This window comes from Acinonyx jubatus, chromosome B2 (genome assembly GCF_027475565.1).
Source record: "Acinonyx jubatus isolate Ajub_Pintada_27869175 chromosome B2, VMU_Ajub_asm_v1.0, whole genome shotgun sequence".
Taxonomy (NCBI): Eukaryota; Metazoa; Chordata; class Mammalia; order Carnivora; family Felidae; genus Acinonyx; species Acinonyx jubatus.
Genome location: NC_069385.1, coordinates 82,725,899 through 82,744,204, shown reverse-complemented (window position 1 = coordinate 82,744,204; position 18,306 = coordinate 82,725,899).

Here is an 18,306-nt window from a genome sequence, read left to right as displayed (position 1 = left end):
ACTTAAAAATAAAGTCTTTTTTTAAAAAATGCTAAAATGAATTCACTAATAGATGCAAAATTGACCTCTACTAGAAAAAAAAAATTTTTTAAGTTTATTTTAATCACCCAGTACTCATCACAAGTGCATTCCTTAATTCCTATCACCTATTTGACTTACCCCCTCACCCACCTTCCCTCTGATAATCATTAGCTCGTTCTCTTTAGTTAAGAGTCTGTTTCTTGGTTTTTCTCTCTCTCTGTCTCTTTTTCCCCTTTGCTCATTTGTTTTCTTTCTGAAATTCCACACCAGTGAAATCATATGATACTTGTCTTTAACTGACTTATGTCAGCGTTATACTCTCTAGCTCCATCCATGTTGTTGAAAATGGCAAGATTTCATTCTTTTTTATGGCTGAGTAATATCCCACTGTGTGTATAAACCACATCTTCTTTATGCATTCATCAATTAACGGACACAGGGCCTGCTTCCATGTCTTGGCTATTGTAAATAATGCTGCTATAATGCTGCATCATAGGGATGCATGTATACCTTTAAATTAGTGTTACCCGTCTTCTTTGGGTAAATACCCACTAGTGTGATTGCTGGATCATAGGGTAGTTCTATTTTTAACTTTTTGAGAAAACTCCATATAGTTTTCCAGAGTGCTTGCACCAGTGGGCATTCCCACCAACAGAGCAAGAGGGGTTTTTTTGTTTTGTTTTGTTTTTCTTCCACATCCTCACCAACATCTGTTGTTTCTTGTGTTTTTTATTTTAACCATTCTGACAGGGGTGAGGTGATATAGCTCATTGTTGTTTTGATTTGCATTTCCCTGATGATAAGTGATGTTGAGCATCTTTTCATGTGTCAGCCATCTGTCATTTTTTTTTATTTTATTTTTTATTTTTTAAAATTTACATCCAAATTGGTTAGCATATAGTGAAACAATGATTTCAGGAGTAGATTCCTTGATGTCCCTTACCCATTTAGCCCATCCCCCCTCCTGCAACCCTTCCAACAACCCTCAGTTTGTTCTCCATATTTATGAGTCTCTTCTGTTTTGTTCCCCTCCCAGTTTTTACATTATTTTTGTTTCCCTTCCCTTATGTTCATCTGTTTTGTCTCTTAAAGTCCTCATATGAGTGAAGTCATATGATTTGTGTCTTTCTCTGACTAATTTCACTTAGCATAATACCCTCCAGTTCCATCCACATAGTTGCAAATGGCAAAATTTCATTCTTTTTGATTGCCAAGTAATACTCCATTGTATGTATGTGTGTGTATATATATATATCACATCTTCCTTATCCATTCATCCATCGATGGACATTTGGGCTCTTTCCATATTTTGGCTATTGTTGATAGTGCTGCTATAAACATGGGGGTGCATGTGTCCCTTCGAAACAGCACACCTGTATCCCGTGGGTAAATGCCTAGTAGTGCAATTGCTAGGTTGTAGGGTAGTTCTATTTTTAGTTTTTTGAGGAACCTCCATACTGTTTTCCAGAGTGGCTGCACCAGCTTGCATTCCCACATCCGTATGTCTTCTTTGGAGAAACATCTGTTCATGTCTTCTTCCCATTTTTTAATTGGATTTTTTGGATTTGGGGTATTGGGTTTTATAAGTTCTTTATACATTTTGGATACTAAACCCTTTATCAGATATGTCATTTAAAAATATCTTCTCCCATTCCACAGGTTGCTTTTTGGTTTTGCTGATCATTTCCTTCACTGTGCAGAAGCTTTTTATTTTGATGTAGTCCCAATAGTTTATTTTTGCTTTTGCTTCCCTTGTGTCAGGTGACTTATCTAGGAAAAAGTTGCTATGGCTAATGTCAGAGAAATTACTGCCTGTGCTCTTTTCTAGGATTTTCATGATTTCAGGTCTCACAACTAGGTCTTTAATCCATTTTGAATTTATTTTTGTGTATGGTGTAATAAAGTGGTCCAGGTTCATTCTTTTGCATGTTGCAGTTTTCCCAACACCATTAGTTGAAGAGACTGTCTTTTTCCCATTGGATATTCTTTCCTGCTTCATCAAAGATTAATTGGCCATATAATTGTGAGTTTATTTCTGGGTTCTATACTCTGTTCTGTTGATCTATATGTCTATTTTCATGCCAATACCAGACTGTTTTGATTACTACAGCTTTGTAATATAACTTGAAGTCCAGAATTGTGATGCCTCCAGCTTTTTCTTTTTCAAAATTGCTTTGGCTATTCAGGATCTTTTGTGGTTCCATACAAATTTTAAGATTGTTTGTTCTGGTTGTGTGAAAAATGCTAGTGGTATGTTGGAAGGGATTGCATTAAATCTGTAGATGGCTTTGTGTAGTATAGACTTTTTAACAATATTTTTCTTCAAATCCATGAGCATGGGACATCTTGCTATGTCTTTGTATCATCTTCAGTTTCTTTCACCAGTGTTGTATAGTTTTCAGAATACAGGTCTTTCAACTCTTTAGTTAGGTTTATTCCTAAGTATCTTATTATTTTTGGAGCAATTGTAAATGGGGTTATTTTCTTAATTTCTCTTTCTGATGCTTCATTATTGGTGTATAGAAATGCAACAGATTTTTTAACATTGATTTTGTATCCTGCGACTTTACTGAATTCATTTATCAATTCTAGCAGTTTTTGGGTAGAGTCTTTTGGGTTTGCTAGATATAGTACCATGACATCTGCAAAAAGTGAAAGTTTTACTTATTCCTTACCAATTTGGTTGCGTTTTGTTTCTTTTTGTTGTCTGATTGCTGTGGCTAGGACTTCCAGTACTATGTTGAATAAAAGTGCTGAGAATGGACATCCTTCTCTTGTTCCTGACCTTAGGGGAAAGGGTCACGGTTTTTCCTATTGAAGATGATGTTAGCTATAGGTTTGTCCTATACGGCCTTTGTTACATGGAGGGTTTTTATCAAGAATGGATGTTGTACTTTGTCAAATGCTTTTGTGAGTCTATTGAAATGATCATATGGTTCTTATCCTTTCTCTTATTGATGTGACATCTTGTTTGATTGACTTGAAACTATTGAACCACCTTTGCAACCCAGGAATAAATCCTACTTAATTGTGGTGAATAATTATTTTATTAATTTTATTAAATTTTTAAATAGTTTTTTATTATTGGATTCAGTTTGCTAATATTTTGTGGAGGATTTTTGTTATTTACATTCATCACAGATAATGGACTGTAGTTCCGTTTTTTTGTGGTGTCTTTATGTGGTTTTGGTATCGGGGTGATACCGGCCTCATAGAATGAATTTGGAAGTTTTCCTTCCCTTTCTACTATTTGGGGTAGTATGAGGAGAATAGATATTAACTCTTCTTTAAATGTTTTGTAGAATTCATCTGTGAAGCCATCTGGTCCTGGGCTTTTGTTTGTTGGGAGTTTTTTGATTACTGATTCAATTTCTTTGCTGGTAATCAGTTTGTTCAAATTTTCTATTTCTTGCTGTCTCAGTTTTGGTAAGTTATACATTTCTAGGATTTCATCCATTTCTTCTAGTTGTCCAATTTGTTGGCATATAGTTTTTTTTGTAATATTCTCTTATAATTGTTTAGATTTCTGTGATGTTTGTTGTTACTTCTCCCCTCTTATTTGTAATTTAAAAAATACATTTGAATTACTGTTTTCTACAATTGCAGAGTTGTGAAATCGCTCATTTAAAGAAAATAAAAGGTGGGGGTGCCTGGGTGGCTCAGTTGGTTAAGTATCCAACTCTTGATTTCAGCTCAGATCATGATCTCATGGTTTGTGGGTTCAAGCTATGCATGGGGCTCTGCACTGACAGCATGGAGCCTGCTTGGGATTCTCTCTCCCTCTCTCTCTGTCTCTCTCTCTCTCTCTGCCCCTCCCCTGTGCTCACCCTCTCCCTCTCTCTCAAAATAGATAAATAAACACTATTAAAAAAAGAAAAGGTGAAAAACCCTGTAGAAAAAGATAACTTGGGAAGGTACACTAGACAACACCCAGTATTTATTGAAAATAAACCCAGTAATCTCTTTTTTTTTTGCCCAATTCAAAGATTTTCTCTAACGATCTCCCTTACCCCCTTTATAATCATAATAATCTCAAAATTTATTTTTGTACACATAAAAAAGAGCTAGTCTCAGTAGTTTTGGCTTAATTATTTATAAAGATGCAGCAAGTATTAATTAACCATACAGGCCTCCTTGAGATTGCTTCACAAATCTGTAGTCATATGGTATTGAACAGTACTAAGACCACCACATTAACTTCTGCCTGGAAGTTTTCATAAGGAATCTTGAACTGAACTTCTAAAAGCCTCTCTTTTGCTATCCTGAAACTATGAAACAAAGCCCAGGAAATTTTTTTTTTACCACATTACACCTGCAATATCTATGAGTTCGGTGAATCTCTTTCTTGAGGTCCCAAATATTATCTTAGGTTCCTGGCCTAAGTAACCTTCCTTATCAACTATGACTTAGGATACTATAAACTAGGCACAAAGCTAAGTTTCCTTGGGGGGTTTTGTAGGCATTTCTTCCATAAATAAAGTTAACTTATTTTCCTTAAAGTGGCTTATCATACTTGATTAAGCAAGCATTATTCTCAAAAATAACATTCTAGCTAGGGCCTTTGTTGCATAATTTGTCTAATTATATTCTGGTAAAGAAGAGGATGGGGGTGACTGGCTGGCTTATTTGGTAGAACATGTGGCTATTCAGCTCAGGGTCATGAGGGTCAAGCCCCAAGTTGGGCATGGAGCCCACCTGAAAAAAAGAAAAAGAAGAGCATAGTCTTCTTTTTTTTTTCTAAGTATGGTCGTTTATTTATTTATTTATTTTTAAGTAATCTCTGTGCCCAATATGGGGCTCGAACTCATGACCCCAAGATCAAAAGTCACGTATTCTACCAACTGAGCCAGCCATGCACTCCAAGAGAATAGATTCTTATCAAATACATGCAAACAATATTTTTCCATGAAAAGGAGATTCAGTAAAGTTTTTATTGCATTTTTGAACCTTATTATATTTTTTGGTGGGGGGAGGATATAAGTCATATATATGCTATTTCAAAATATGCGATTCAGCAGCTCTGGATATTCACAAAGTTGTGCAACCATCACCACCATCTAATTCCATAATACTTTCATCACTCCAAAAAGAAACACCTTATCTATTAGTACTTGCTCTCCTTTTCCCTCACCTCCAGCCCCTGGCAACAACTAATCTGCTTCTGTTTCTAAATATTGCCTATTTTGTACATTTTATATAAATTGAATCATATAATATGTAGCTTGCTCTGTCTGACTTTACCATAATATTTACCATAATATTTTCAAAGTTCATCCGTTGTAGCATGAATCCATATTTCCTTTTCATGTAGCTGAATATACCATTGCATAGATATACTACATTTTGCTTATCCATTCATCAATTAATGGGCATTTAGGCTGTTTCTACTTTTTCACTATTATGAATAACACTGTTATGAATGCCTGAACCCAAGTGTTTGTATGTACAGTTGTCTTCATTTCTCTTGGGTATATACCTAGGGGTAGAATTTCTAGGTCATTTGATACCTCTATGTTTAGCTTTTCAAGGAATTTCCAAACTGTTTTCCAATGATGCACCACTTCACATTCCCACCAGCAGAGCATGATGGTTCCAATTCCTCTATATCATCACCAACACTTGTCATTATCTACCTTTTTTATTATATCCAGTGAGTGTGAAGTGGTACCTTATAGTAAATCTGATTTGCATTTCCCCAATATTGATGTTGATCATATTGAACATCTTTAATAGCCATTTATATATCAAATTTGGAGAAATATCTGTCTATTCAGATCTTTTGTCTATTTTTAATTGGGTTGTCTTTTTATTGTTGAGTTGTAAGAAAATTTTTATACTCTGGATAATTAGACCTTTATCAGATGTATGATTTACAAATATTTTCTCCCTTTCTTTGGATTGTCTTTTCACTTTTTGGGGTCCTTGAAATCACAATCAGTTTTAATTTTGATAAACTCCAACTTAGGTATTTTTTCTTTTATTGCTTGTGTTTTTGATGTCATATCTAAGAAACCATTGCCTAATCCAAAGTCATAAAGATTTATACCTATGTTTCCTTCTACTAGTCTTATAGTTTTAGTTCTCAGTAAGTTTTTAATTCAAATAGGGTGTCCATAAGAATCAGATATCATTTTTAAATATTTCATTTCATTTAATGTACAACAGCACAATCTAATAAATTATGAATTAGAGATAGGGCTAGCCCTATCTCTAAGAAGAGAGATAAAGAGTTCCCTCCTATGTCCAGTAAGTAGAACATGAAAACAATGATACTCTATTATTTCATTTAAAAATAAAATTTCTCGTTTGAGGGGAGGAAGATGGCGGGGTAGGAGGACTCTGGGCTCACCGCGTCCTGCTGACCACTTAGATTCCACCCACACCTGCCTAAATAACCCAGAAAACCACCAGAAGACTAGCAGAACGGATTCTCTGGAGCCAAGTGCAGATGAGAGGCCCACGGAAGAAGGTAGGAAGGGCGGAGAGGTGGTGCGCGCTACATGGACTGGCGGGAGGGAGCCAGGGCAGAGGGGTAGCCCGCCAGCCAAGCAGAGACCCCGAGTGTGGCTGGCAAAAGTGGAGGGGTCGGACGGAGTGTGTTCGGACAGCAAGCGGGACTTAACATCTGGAAGGTTATAAGTTAACAGCTCTGCTCCGAGAGCAGGAGGGCTGGAGGACAACGGGAGGGAGAGGTGCTGAGCCCCGGGAGGACAGAGCTCAGTTTGGCGGGGAACAAAGGTGCTTGCCAGTGCCATCTCCTTTGCCCATCCCCCAGCCAAAATCCCAAAGGGAACCAGTTCCTGCCAGGGAACTTGCTTGCACCTCGCAAACACCAACGCTGTGCTTCTGCGGATCCATCCCTCTGGCAGGTCTGACTCACTCCCGGTGCCACAGGGCCCCTCCCGAAGCGGATCACCAAAGGAAAAGCCAGCTGAGCCTGCCCCTTCCGCCCCTGTGCACCTTGCCCATCCACCCCAGCTAATACACGAGATACTCAGCACCACAAGCCTGGCAGTGTGCAAGTAGCCCAGATGGGCCATGCCACCCCACAGTGAATCCTGCCCCTAGGAGAGGGGAAGAGAAGGCACACACCAGTCTGACTGTGGCCCCAGCGGTGGGCTGGGGGCAGACATCAGGTCTGACTGTGGCCCCGCCCACCAACACAAGTTATTCAAGAAGGCAGAGGGGAAGTGCCCTGCAGTTCTATCCAAAATGACGAAACAGGAGAATTCCCCTAAAAAGAATCTCCAGGAAATAACAATAGCTAACAAACTGATCAAAAGGATTTAAACAATATAACAGAAAGTGAATTTAGAATAATAGTCATAAAATTAATTGCTAGGCTTGAAAACAGTATAGAGGACAGCAGAGCGTCTATTGCTACACAGATCAAGGGACTAAGGAACAGTCAGGAGGAGCTAAAAAATGCTATAAATGAACTGCAAAATAAATGGAGATGACCACAGCTCGGATTGACAGGCAGAGGAGAGAATAGGTGAACTAGAAGATAAAATTATGGAAAAACAGGAAGCTGAGAAAAAAAGAGAGAAAAAAATCCAGGAGTATGAGGGGAAAATTAGAGAACTAAGTGACGCACTAAAGAGAAATAATCTACGCATAATTGGTATTCCAGAGGAGGAAGAGAGAGGGAAAGGTGCTGAAGGTGTAGTTGAAGAAATAATAGCTGAGAACTTCCCTGATCTGGGGAAGGAAAAAGGCATTGAAATCCAAGAGGCACAGAGAACTCCCTTCAGACATAACTTGAATCGATCGTTTGCATGACATATCATAGTGAAACTGGCAAAATACAAGGATAAAGAGAAAATTCTGAAAGCAGCTAGGGATAAACATGTTCTAACGTATAAAGGGAGACCTATAAGACTTGTGACCGATCTCTCTACTGAAACTTGGCAGGCCAGAAAGGAATGGCAGGAAATCTTCAATGTGGTGAACAGAAAAAATATGCAGCTGAGAATCCTTTATCCAGCAAGTCTGTTCATTTAGAATAGAAGGAGAGATAAAGGTCTTCGCAAACAAAAACTGAAGGAATTCGTCACCACTAAACCAGCCCTACAAGAGATCTTAAGGGGGATCCTGTGAGACAAAGTACCAGAGACATCGCTACAAGCACGAAACCTACAGACATCACAATGACTCTAAACCCATATCTTTCTATAATAACACTGAATGTAAATGGACTAAATGTGCCAACCAAAAGACATAGGGTAACAGAATGGATAAAAAAACAAGACCCATCTATTTGCTGTCTACAAAAGACTCATTTTAGACCTGAGGACACCTTCAGATTGAAAGTGAGGGAATGGAGAACTATTTATCATGCTACTGGAAGTCAAAAGAAAGCTGGAGTAGCCATACTTATATCATAAAAACTAGACTTTAAGTTAAAGGCTGTAACAAGAGACGAAGAAGGGCATTATATAATAATTACAGGATCTATCCATCAAGAAGAACTAACAATTATAAATGTCTATGCACCAAATACAGGAGCGATTGTATATATAATATATATATAAAACAATTACAAACATAAGCAACCTTATTGATAAGAATGTGGTAATTGCAGGGGACTTTAACACTCCACTTACAGAAATGGATAGATCATCTAAACACACGGTCAATAAAGAAACAAGGGCCCTAAATGATACATTGGATTGGACGGACTTGACAGATATATTTAGAACTCTGCATCCCAAAGCAACAGAATATACTTTCTTCTCGAGTGCACATGGAACATTCTCCAAGATAGATCACATACTGGGTCACAAAACAGCCCTTCATAAGTATATAAGAATTGAGATCATACCATGCATACTTTCAGACCACAATGCTATGAAGCTTGAAATCAACCACAGGAAAAAGTCTGGAAAACCTCCAAAAGCATGGAGGTTAAAGAACACCCTACTAAAGAATGAATGGATCAACCAGGCAATTCGAGAAGAAATTAAAAAATATATGGAAACAAATGAAAATGAAAATACAACAATCCAAACGCTTTGGGATGCAGCGAAGGCAGTCCTGAGAGGAAAATACATTGCAATCCAGGCCTATCTCAAGAAACAAGAAAAAACCCAAATACAAAATCTAACAGCACACCTAAAGGAAATAGAAGCAGAACAGCAAAGACACACTAAACCCAGCAGAAGAAGAGAAATAAAAAAGATCAGAGCAGAAATAAACAATATAGAATCTATAAAAACTGTGGAGCATATCAATGAAACCAAGAGTTGTTTTTTTGAAAAAATAAACAAAATTGATAAACCTCTAGCCAGGCTTCTCAAAAAGAAAAGGGAGATGACCCAAATAAATAAAATCATGAATGAAAATGGAATTATTACAACCACTCCCTCAGAGATACAAGTAATTATCAGGGAATACTATGAAAAATTATATGCCAACAAACTGGACAACCTGGAAGAAGTGGACAAATTCCTAAACACCCACACACTTCCAAAACTCAATCAGGAGGAAATAGAAAGCTTGAACAGACCCATAACCAGTGAAGAAATTGAATCAGTTATCGAAAATCTCCCAACGAATAAGACTCCAGGACCAAATGGCTTCCCAGGGGAGTTCTACCAGACATTTAAAGCAGAGATAATACCTATCCTTCTCAAGCTATTCCAAAAAATAGAAAGGGAAGGAAAACTTCCAGACTCATTCTATGAAGTCAGTATTACTGGCTTCCTAAACCAGGAAGAGACCCAGTAAAAAAAGAGAACTACAGGTCAATATCCCTGATGAATATGGATGCAAAAATTCTCAATAAGATACTAGCAAATCGAAGTCAACAGCATAGAAAAAGAATTATTCACCATGATCAAGTCGGATTCATTCATCAATATCCCTGATGAATATGGATGCAAAAATTCTCAATAAGATACTAGCAAATCGAAGTCAACAGCATAGAAAAAGAATTATTCACCATGATCAAGTCGGATTCATTCCTGGGATGCAGGGCTGGTTCAACATTCACAAATCAATCAACGTGATACATCACATTAATAAAAGAAAAGATAAGAACCATATGATCCTGTCAATCGATGCAGAAAAGGCATTTGACAAAATTCAGCAAACTTTCTTAATAAAAACCCTTGAGAAAGTCGGGATAGAAGGAACATACTTAAACATCATAAAAGCCATTTATGAAAAGCCCACAGCTAACATCATCCTCAGTGAGGAAAAACTGAGAGCTTTTTCCCTGAGATCAGGAACATGACAGGGATGTCCATTCTCACCGCTGTTGTTTAACATAGTGTTGGAAGTTCTAGCATCAGCAATCAGACAACAAAAGGAAATCAAAGGCATCAAAATTGGCAAAGATGACGTTAAGCTTTCACTTTTTGCAGATGGTATGATATTATACATGGAAAATCTGATAGACTCCACCAAAAGTCTGCTAGAACTGATACATGAATTCAGCAAAGTTGCAGGATACAAAATCAATGTACAGAAATCAGTTGCATTCTTATACACTAATAATGAAGCAACAGAAAGACAAATAAAGAAACTGATCCCATTCACAATTGCACCAAGAATCATAATATACCTAGGAATAAACCTAACCAAAGATGTAAAAGATCTGTATGCTGAAAACTATAGAAAGCTTATGAAGGAAATTGAAGAAGATATAAAGAAATGGAAAGACATTCCCTGCTCATGGATTGGAAGAATAAATATTGTTAAAATGTCAATACTACCCAAAGCTATCTACACATTCAATGCAATCCCAATCAAAATTACACCAGCATTCTTCTCGAAACTAGAACAAGCAATCCTAAAATTCATATGGAACCACAAAAGGCCCCGAATAGCCAAAGTAATTTTGGAGAAGAAGACCAAAGCAGGAGGCATCACAATCCCAGACTTTAGCCTCTACTACAAAGCTCTAATCATCAAGACAGCATGGTATTGGCACAAAAAGAGACACATAGACCAATGGAATAGAATAGAAACCCCAGAACTAGACCCACAAACGTATGGCCAACTCATCTTTGACAAAGCAGGAAAGAACATCCAATGGAAAAAAGACAGTCTCTTTAACAAATGGTGCTGGGAGAACTGGACAGCAACATGTAGAAGGTTGAAACTAGACCACTTTCTCACACCATTCACAAAAATAAACTCAAAATGGATAAAGGACCTGAATGTGAGACAGGAAACCATTGTACCCTAAAGGAGAAAGCAGGAAAAGACCTCTTTGACCTCAGTCGTAGCAATTTCTTACTTGACACATCCCCAAAGGCAAGGGAATTAAAAGCAAAAATGAACCACTGGGACCTCATCAAGATAAAAACTTCTGCACACCAAAGGAAACAACCAACAAAACTAAAAGGCAACCGACAGAATGGGAGAAGATATTTGCAAATGACATATCAGACAATGGGCTAGTATCCAAAATCTATAGAACTCACCAAACTCCACACCTGAAAAACAAATAATCCAGTGAAGAAATGGCCAGAACATGAATAGACACTTCTCTAAAGAAGACATCCAGATGGCCAACAGGCACACGAAAAGATGCTCAACGTCGCTCGTAATCAGGGAAATACAAATCAAAACCACACTGAAATACCACCTCACACCAGTCACAGTGGCTAAAATGAACAAATCAGGAGACTATAGATGCTGGCGAGGATGTGGAGAAACGGGAACCTTCTTGCACTGTTGGTGGGAATGCAAACTGGTGCAGCCACTCTGGAAAACAGGGTGGAGGTTCCTCAAAAAATTAAAAACAGACCTACCCTATGACCCAGCAATAGCACTGCTAGGAATTTACCCAAGGGATACAGGAGTGCTGATGCATAGGGGCACTTGTACCCCAATGTTTATAGCAGCACTCTCAATAATAGCCAGATTATGGAAAGAGCCTAAATGTCCATCAACTGATGAATGGATAAAGAAATTGTGGTTTATATACACAATGGAGTACTACGTGGCAATGAGAAAGAATGAAATATGGCCCTTTGTAGCAACGTGGATGGAACTGGAGAGTGTGATGCTAAGTGAAATAAGCCATACACAGAAAGACAGATACCATATGGTTTCACTCTTATGTGGATCCTGAGAAACTTAACAGAAACCCATGGGGGAGGGGAAGGAAAAAAAAAAAAAGAGGTTAGAGTGGGAGAGAGCCAAAGCATAAGAGACTCTTAAAAACTGAGAACAAACTGAGGGTTGATGGGGGGTGGGGGGGCAGGGAAAGTGGGTGATGGGTATTGAGGAGGGAACCTTTTGGGATGAGCACTGGGTGTTGTTTGGAAACCAATTTGACAATAAATTTCAAAAAAAATAACAAAAAAATTTTTAAAAATAAAAATAAATAAATAATAAAAATAACATTTCTCAGGGCACCTCAGGGCATCTGACTTTGGCTCGGGTCATGATCTCGTGGTTCATCACCTGTGCTGACAGCTCAGGGCCTGGAGCCTCTTCAGATTCTGTGTCTTCCTCTCTCTCTTACCCTCCTTCCCTCACACGCAGTCCTCCTCTACCCCCAAACCTCTCTTAAAAAATAAATAAACATTTTTAAAAAATAATAATAAAATATAAATTTCTCATCAGTTCATTCAACCTATGTTATTCTTCTTCTGCTGAATCTTGAAGGTTAAAACATTTTATGGACAGCAAGGGCATTGAGAAAGTATGTAACCCATGAGGTATGCTTATTTAGCAATGCAGTTCACCTGGCTTTGTAATTGGTCATCGCAGATCGCCAAAACTGTTAAGGATTATTTTTTCAAAGGTAAACTTATGACTATTATACAAATAAAAATTAACACATATATCAAAGATTTAACTCAATGATTTATGAGGGAGCCATAAAGATGTTACAAATGGTTCAAAGAAGAATCTAAAGAACAGACGTATATGTAGACCATCAAAAATGTTTAAATAATTTGTTAGTACATATAAAAATGGGCCTCTTGGGGCACCTGGGTGGCTTGGTCGGTTAAGCATCCAACTTTGGTTCAGGTCATGATCTCACAGTTTGCGAGTTCAAACCCCACATCAGCACAGAGCCTGCTTGGGATTCTCTCTCTCCCTCTGTCTCTACCTCTCCCCTGCTAGTATTTGCTCTCTCTCTCAAATAAAATAAATATATTTTATTTATTTATGCTCTCTCTCTCTCAAAATAAATAAATATAAACATTAAAAAAAAAGTTTGGTCATGTAAAAAAACCCCTCCATTTTCATTAAAATTTCACAGCAAAACCCTTAAAACTAATAGTTAAATTTTAAGAATATCTTGATATCAAAAATAATAAATTTTATGTTATGTCTATGTTACCACAATTTTAGAAAAAGAAAAAAAATACCTGGAGTATTCTGAGCACCAAGATGATTCTTTTCCCTGTAATAAGTCTGGACTGAGATTCTCTATAACAGGCAATTTTTTCCCTGTGTTTGTCAAATCCAGGATGTGTGAGGAACACTGGCATAGAAAGAAGCCGAGGGTGGGCTGGGAAGAGAAGTACATTATAACACATCAATAAATCTCTGTTGAATGAATTAGTCAATTACTTCTGGTCATCATTTAGCACTGTCTTCATATTTTAAATGCTTGACTCTTTCATCCAGTATTTATCCCACCTCTCAGGGCAGCTGAGTGGCTCGGTCCATTAAGCGTCTACTCTTGATTTTGGCTCAAGTCATGATCTCATGGTTTGTGAAATCAAGCCCCATGTGAGGCATACAGCCTGCTTGGGATTCTCTCTCCCTCTCTCTCTGCACCCCCCCCCCAAAATAAATAAATAAACTTAAAAAAAATTATATCCTACTTCTCCCATCAATTAGAGATCAGTTTGTCATAAGCCTTGAGAGGTAAATGCTCTTGGATTCCACTAGGAAGGAGAAGTATTCAGCTTGTTCCTGTATAGCAGATTAATCTGAGAGACTAACTTACTCCCATCTCCTGGAAAGATTAGAAAAAGTTCCTCGAGCCTCCAGGACTTCTCTTAGAAAGTCTGTGTGCACTTCTCATGGCAGGAACCTTTTCTTCTAATTCGGTAGCAGATTCAGTTTAACCTAAAAATATCAAAGAAAGACAAAGAGAAACATTTTCTCTCCTCAGTGAATTCCAAAAACAAAAAACAAAAAACAAAAAAACAAAAAGCAAAAAAAAAACAAAACACACACACACATTTGTTTTTTAACAAATTCTTAAAAAAACAGCGAAAAACTTAAAACACACAACTAAACCCCCAAAAGATTTCCAAATAAAACAATATGTTCAAGGGGTGCCTGGGTGGCTCAGTCGGTTGAGCATTCAACTTCAGCTCAGGTCATGATCTCACAGCTCATGAGTTCAAGCCCCATGTCCAGCTCCGTCCTGACAGCTCAGAGCCTGGAGCCTGCTTTGATTTCTGTGCCTCCCTCTCTCTATGTGTACCTCCCCCACCCCCCCCACCCATGCTCAGTCTCTCTCGGTCTCTCAAAAATAAACAAAACATTAAAAAAAATTTTTTTAACAATATATTCAAATAGTGCAACTCTGACACCAAGTGGTAAGATAAATTAAATAAATAAATAAATAAATAAATAAATAAATAAATAAATAAAAGGTATAAGCTCTGTGACTAAAAAAATGCTGAGCTGATACTTAGGGTATTTGGTAGACCAAATAATTTATATAATCATTGTTATGTTACTGCCTAAGATTCATTGTCAATACCATCTTCCATCTAATCATTTTTATTAAAAAAAAAGAACATTAGCATTGCTCCCTAGAGTTGCTATGAGAAGTAAATAAGTTAATAAAAGAAAAAGCAGGAGCACTTGGGTGACTCAGTCTGTTGGGCATCTGACTTTGACTTAGGTCATGATCTCACAGTTCGTAAGCCCCACATCAAGTTCTTTGCTGACAGCTCAGAGCCTGGAGCCTGCTTTGGATTCTGTGTTCCCCTCTCTCTGCCCTTCCCCTGCTTGCACCCTGTCTCTGTCTCTCAAAAAAATAAAAAATAAATGTTAAAAAATGTTTAAAAATAATAGAAAGGGGGCACCTGAGTGACTCAGTCAGTTAGGCATCCGACTTCAGCCCAGGTCATGATCTCACCATTCCTGAGTTCAAGCCCCAGGTAAAGTTCTGTGCTGACAGCTCAAAGCCTGGAGCCTCAGAGCTGTGTCTCAGAGCTTCAGATTCTGTCTCCCTCTCTCTCCCTCTGCCCCTCCCTGACTCGCGCTCTCTCTCTCTCTCTCAAAAATAAATATTTTAACAATTTTTTTTAAAAATTAAAAGCATAGAAATGCTAAATAAATGTTAACTCTTGTTATTGCCTAATTTTATGTCTGCTAGATGACAAGGCCATTAAGCAAGCTGTCCTTGTGCACAAGGTGCAGAAATGAAAAAGGAAAATGAAACAAACAAAAAAACTCAAAATGTTAACAGGTCTACAATAAATATGGTTAGTAGATATGGGGAAGGCACACAAAACAGAGACATCAATTCCTACTAAATGTTTTCTGTAAGAAATGCTCCTTCCCCAGATATAGACCTTTGACAACTGTATTAGTCTATGACTCCAGTCACTCTGGGTGACACTCTGGGTCAATAATACATGACCCAGAGTTGGACACGTGTCTCAGGCAGGGCCCATCAATTCTTTTCTTCTAGAAATTTGCATTGGAAATTTTGATATATTCCTTAATCGGAGATGTCCACTTGAGCCAAGGATGTAAACTGCTGTGTGGCAAGGTGGCCATGCATACAGAGAAATAGGAAAAGCCTGCCTACAGAGGAAAAAAAAAAAAAAAAAAACAAGCAGAAAGAGGCAGAGATGAAAGAATCCACGTGTCTCCAGAGAAACAGAATTCACTCTTGAGGAACAGGCTTCCTGGAGTCCTAACGGTTTTCCAACTCTTGGTTCAAGATATGAAAATGGTCAGAGTTGTACCCTGCCCTTGACTTTTAAGTGATATCTTTATAATAAATTTTCCCTCCTTGCTAAATCTTGCCCCAGCAAGTTTGATACTTTCCACTAAAATAATCTTAGGTTAGACACTGGGTAAAATCAAACATTAACTTCCCATCCAATATGTTACTGAATAATTTAAATTTTATTTGTTCAACTATTTGGGTGCTGCCGTTATATAATTATACACTATAGGTCAGATTTTGTTTTTCACTAATGGAGTGGCTGTATTTTTGTAGGATTTAAAGTCTATCAATCTCGATTCTTCGATTATGAGGAAAATATTTATGTAAACGTACAGAGAAAAAAGTTTGTTTGAATTTAAAATTTTACAAACATTGTAATTATTTCCCAATATATACATGTATCAAATCATCACATTGTACACCTTAAACTAACACAACATTATATGTCAATTTTATCTTAATAAGCTGGAAAAAAATTTTCATGATAAAAAAACTAAAAATGATCAAACATAAATAAAATTTTGCAATATTTAACTTGAACATTGGTTGATTAAATTAACATATAGGCAAAATATATGTTTCTGTCTCATAAGCACAAATATAGTAAGGTGAAATTGACAGGAAAAAAATTCATCTGGTGTAGAGTACAGGTCAAGTAAGGAATGTAATAACATTCCTGGTAACCAGCTCTCTACACTTTATGCATATGCATACCATGGTCATTAAATTTAAGAAGAAATATAAGCCAAATTTTGTAAGTAATCTTTAAATTTAGAATACACAGAAAGTTTTAAGAAATCATCTAATACCACCACCAACATTCTGCTCAAATATAATTTTTACACAGATCATAATAAATGTGCAAGTTTTTACCTTTGCTCTTTTCCTAACAATTTGTGAACATTTTCCTCGTTAGTAAGCAAGCTCCAAAAATACCATTTTTGAGGATTGAAAGATGGAAAGTAGTAGGAAACAGAAAAGTTGACTATATAATCTGAGCCTTGTTCAACTGCCCCAAGCACCCCATTTTTAAGATGGTCTTATGCTGTCTAAAACCTTTTAGAGTCACAAGGCCAAGCATGGTGTCTTTACGCGTGCGCGCACACACACACACGCACGCACGCATACACACACACACGCACGCACGCATACACACACACACGTTCTCATATGCCATGCATAAATAGGGAAAACATTTAAGGTCACAGTTCTGTTAACAGTTTGCTGGCTAAACAGGAGAAGAATGAAGGGAAACATCATATCAAATCATTGTTCTGTTCTAAGCTTAGTTTACTTTTGAGTTCCTCAAATATAGGGCCATGTTTTAAATTATGTTTGTATCCCCCAAAAAACATCTATCCTAAAGTATGTGTGAATGGTAAAATAAATGCGTAGTCTCAATTCAGAATAAAAGGTATCTTCAAGATATCTACCCAGGTCCCTCAAACCCTTCACATCTAGGTATGATCAGCCCAAACCACTGTTCCACATTCTTTGTAAGCCCCTAACCTTCCTCAATTCTTCTATATATCTCTTAGGGGGAGTTTTGTTCATTTTCACCTCTACTTTGATGTTTGTTTCTGCACTGTTCCTGTCTTGCACCAAGAAGACTTGGGCATGAAACTCAGCCTTTTATCCAATTCAGAACTCAAACCACCACTTCCTACACCCAAACAGAGAAAAAGAGAGAGAAAACTTGCTTAGCAAACTTTTCCTGATTCCATTAAAGTTACTGAGGATTGAGAGATACATGTCTCAATAAGGATTTTCATAGTACAGTAGTCCCCCCTTATCCACAGAGGATACATTCCAAGACTCCCAGTGGATGCCTGAAACTACAGATAGTACTGAATTCTGTATAAACTATGTTTTTTCCTATTCATACATACCTATAGTGAATTTTAACTTATAAATTATGCACAGTAAGAGATTAACAACTAATAATAAAATAGAACAATTATAATAATATACTATAATAAAAATCATGTGAATGTGGCCTCTCTCTCTCTCAAAATATTTTTTAAAGTTTTATTTATTTAAGTAATCTCTACACCTAACCTGGGGCTCAAACTCATGACCCCACAGTCAATAGTCACATGCTCCTCCAACCGAGCCAGACAGGCACCCCTCAAAATATCTTATTGTACTGAATTCATTGAGCTTCTTGCAATGATGTGAGATGATAAAATGCCTACATGATGAGACAAAGTGAGGTGAGTGTATTGTGATGCAATGTGATGTAGTCTCAGACTACTACTGACCTGGCTGTTCGTCAGAAGCAGGATCACCTACTTCCAGACCAGAGCTGACCACAGAAAGCAAAACTTCAGATAAGAGGAAACTACTGTGCTAATACAAATTTAAATAGCATGGTCAGCATTAGTATTCAT